We start from the raw sequence: 3129 nt of genomic DNA, 5'->3' as shown, positions 1-3129 counted from the left end.
CAAGCAGATGAACCACCCCTTCCCCCTCCAATATTCACGCTACCCTTACTGACTCTCTCTAGGGAGCAAGTCACATCAGTTTGTCCTTGCTGTGCACAAAAGAAAGTCATGTTAAGGGTCAGGAATTTACTTCTGATCCCTAAACCTCAGAACCCAGAACCCCGATGACTCTTGGGGGTTTCACACCTGCCTCTAATTTAATCACCTACTGTGACTGTTGCTCAACACCAAAATAACTCAAGTAGTCTTCATCTGACAGGGAAAAAATGAAATTCTTAAAAAGGAAGCTTACTAGGAGAATTTCAACTACTCTGACACATCTCTAAGGAAAAGAAAGAACTAAAGAGCTATTTTTCAAGTGATTAACATTGATTAATTCACAACCAAAAAGATCATTTGCATAACTTCAGAATATATAATTGACTCACGATTTGTCTGAGCTCCTCAGATATAAAGACTTTCCTTTTTCGAGGTTTTCTCATTCCAGAATCAATGTATTATTTACCCCTGCACTCATGGAGTGTCATCAGTGGGAGTGGTCAGATCACAGGAGCGATGTTGGGCAGGAGACTGAACAGTATTGAGGGTAGATCAGGAACTTGAGGTCACAGATCAGAGTTCCAGGCTTAGTCTATGTGATTTTGGACAAGTCATTTACTATTCCCAACACTTTCTCTCCTTTGTAAATTAAGGATAACATCCAAACTTTAGAAAATTTGCAATTATTAAATGGCATAATATAGGTCACCTATTTAGCCTATGACTGCATCAGTAATCCATAATGAGTTCTCATCCGCGCCATCAGGCTGGAGTGTTGCTTGCGGTGTGTATGGTTATCCCTGCCAAAAGCTTCTGCTCGGTGCCATCCATGGAGGGTGTGCGCTGGGCCTTTTCCTGTGGCACTTGGCTGCCGAGCCGAGCCGAATGGCTGCTGGTGGTGCGATCGATCCAGCCAGAAGAGAAGGAGGGCATTGGCCAGTTCGTCTTTGCCCGGGACGCTAAGGCAGCCAGGGCTTGTCATCTGATGATAAGAAAATTAGTTGCGGAGAAATTGAATATCCCTTGGCATAATATTTGTTTGCAAAGAACTGCAAAAGGAAAACCAGTTCTTGCAAAAGACTCTTTGAACCCTTACCCCAATTTCAACTTTAACATCTCTCATCAAGGGGACTATGCATTCCTTGCTGCTGAACTTGAGTTACAAGTTGGAATTGATTTAATGAAGACTAGTTTTCCAGGTCGTGGTTCAATTCCAGAATTTTTTCATATTAGGAAAAGAAAGTTCACCAACAAAGAATGGGAAACCATCAGAAGCTTTAAGGATGAGTGGACTCAACTGGATATGTTTTATAGGAATTGGGCACTGAAAGAAAGCTTCATTAAAGCCATTGGTGTTGGACTGGGATTTGAATTGCAACGGCTTGAATTTGATATCTCTCCATTAAACTTGGAAATAGGCCAGGTTTATAAAGAAACACGTTGGTACCTGGATGGGGAAGAAGAAAAAGAATAGGCATTTGAGGAAAGCAAAATAGATGAGCACCATTTTGTTGCAGTAGCTCTTGGGAAACCTGATGGATCTAGACATAAGGATGTTCCTTCCCAAGATGATTCTAAGCCATCCCAGAGGCAGTTTACTATTCTCACCTTCAATGATTTAATATCATCTGCTGTTCCCATGACACCTGAAGATCCTTCATTTTGGGACTGTTTTTATTTTACAGAAGAAATTCTAATACGAAATGGTACAAAGTCATGATATGATGCACTAAGTAACAAAAGAAAATGAAAACTGTTTGTAATCTTCCATATTCACTGAAAAAATAAATACCTGATAGTATCAAATTTTATTTTAAAAAGCAGTTTTTTTAAGAAGCCAAAACCTTTTACTATTAAAAAAATAAGACTTCTCTTTCAAGATAGATCACTAGAGTATATGTTTCCCTCTTCCTGTCCAAACTCGGGTTGAATTAATAGAAATAGAAAGGGTGGCAGAATCTTCAACTGATAAAGGAAGATTGTAGAAAAGGTAAACATGCAAAAAGGAAATGTTTAAATCCTATCTCTCAGAAATCACTACTCTTAAAACCTTGATTCTTTCCAGATCTTTTGTCTTGGCAAATGCATTCCTATTACCTTTTTGTTTTTTCAGTGGGGACCTGCTATTTTGTAATTTTTTTAGCTCCTCATGTGCTGTTAATAATTTTACCTCTTATATGAACTAGCGGTTCTAGAGTACTTTCTTGTATGACTAATATCAATTTGATCTGAGGTAACTGTTCAGTTACAATTGGCTTAAGTAACTAGGAACATTTACAGTTCAGGGTGGTTGTTTTTTGAGTTTTGTTTGTTTGGCCTTAGCCTCAGTTTATTTATTTTGCCTTAGGCTCATTCCCCTTCCCAGTTACAAGAACAACTGCTGTAACTTCCAGTTTTACATCTTAATAAAATTGCATCTGCAAGACAGGAAAGGAGAGAGGCTATTTTTCCTATCTTGTTTTATTCGTGAGGAGGCCATCTCCCAGTAGCCCCTGAAACAGTCCCCTCAGTTTCTGACTTCTCACATCTGGTCACAGAGGAAACCAGTGTCTTGACACTTTTTGCCTCTGTTAGTCGATTCTGTTGGAAAAGAAAAGGCTAAGACAAGTTGGAGAGGACGGCATTGAGCTGCAGCCCACTACCTGGCATAAGGTGTGTTGTAATTTGCTCATTTTCCTCTGTATTAGACATTTTGGTTGTCTGCATTTTATTACTGAAGTGGTAGTGCAGTGAATGTCCTTGTGCATTTTAAGGAAAATACTTAATTACATCCTTAAGAAAGTTTTAGAAGTAGAGTAACTGATTCAAAGGGCTTAAATAAGCATTCATTTTTAAAAGTTTGGTATTACCATTTTGCTCTTTAAAAAGGCTGTACAATAAATTGTACACTTTCATTTAGGAATATATATGTGACCACTTCCACCTATATGCTCCCTGATCAAGTATTATCTTTTTTTCCTGTATATTTAATGTTTGCTAGTATAACTGAAAAATATGACATTTTAAAAATTTGTATTTCATTACAAGTGAGATATATCAATGTTATTATTAGCTATTTGTGTTTCTTTTTTTATGAACCTTTTGATCATC

General features: G+C 37.9%; 1 pseudogene; it reads left to right on the top strand.

Moving 5' to 3' along the window:
* Positions 1-814: 814 nt before the first annotated feature.
* On the top strand, positions 815-2033 carry LOC101720143 (L-aminoadipate-semialdehyde dehydrogenase-phosphopantetheinyl transferase pseudogene; annotated as a pseudogene).
* Positions 2034-3129: the final 1096 nt, after the last annotated feature.

Source organism: Heterocephalus glaber, unplaced genomic scaffold (genome assembly GCF_053883595.1).
Source record: "Heterocephalus glaber isolate CG9 unplaced genomic scaffold, H.glaber_assembly_v1.0 deba00001550, whole genome shotgun sequence".
In the NCBI taxonomy this organism is placed as follows: domain Eukaryota; kingdom Metazoa; phylum Chordata; class Mammalia; order Rodentia; family Bathyergidae; genus Heterocephalus; species Heterocephalus glaber.
The sequence above is the reverse complement of the archived record's forward strand: the minus strand, read 5'-3'. Positions and strand labels throughout refer to the sequence as shown.